We start from the raw sequence: 810 nt of genomic DNA, 5'->3' as shown, positions 1-810 counted from the left end.
TTTTTTATCACTGTCTTCTACCTAAATGTTTGTACTGCTCTCACCATCGCCACGAGCGGTGTTGTGAGGGCACAACACAAAAAAGTGCAGGGTGGATGTAATGATATGCTCACACACCATTATAATTATAAACTAAAATCCTACACAGCAATAAATAACGGCCAGACTGTCGCTTGTAGAAATCGAACATCCCCAATAAAATCATTGTCATCGACAAATAGGTACGATCCCTATTATGCGATCACGAATTAAAAAATCGGCGCGTACTGGCACTCCGTGGTGTGCAGGACGTGCAGAATTCTTATATATGTCACCAGAGAAAATTAATGATAAAAAAAGGTCCTTGCCGCCGAAGAGAAATCTAGGTCCGGGAAGTACAAAAAAACCTTTGATAAAAACCGCCTACCACTCTCTGGTAGACATATTCGTATCGTCCCTTAAACCAGTGCATGAGCACCAGCCACCGAGTGCATGAGCACCAGCCACCGAGTAACAACCTCTCAAAATATCAACATCGATTTCCACGAGCGACAACTGGACTTCTTATGATAAGTCAAAATCAGTGCGTTTTTATTTCGATTTGTATATTTGAAGTATTACCTTGTGTCACCTAAAATCTAAAAACTCTTTTAACATAATTCACGAAAAACTACGAATCACGTAAGGCATTTAATATAATATTTTACATTGATTGCAGTATTAATATATATGTGCTTTTCTACACAAATTATATTGTACGGTGTATTTGATCTAATTCTCGAATACACGATCTCGAGAGCCCTCCGAACATCTGGAGGAAGGTAATAGCTT

Source organism: Acyrthosiphon pisum, unplaced genomic scaffold, assembly GCF_005508785.2.
Source record: "Acyrthosiphon pisum isolate AL4f unplaced genomic scaffold, pea_aphid_22Mar2018_4r6ur Scaffold_21393;HRSCAF=23859, whole genome shotgun sequence".
Classification (NCBI taxonomy): Eukaryota; Metazoa; Arthropoda; class Insecta; order Hemiptera; family Aphididae; genus Acyrthosiphon; species Acyrthosiphon pisum.
The sequence above is the reverse complement of the archived record's forward strand: the minus strand, read 5'-3'. Positions refer to the sequence as shown.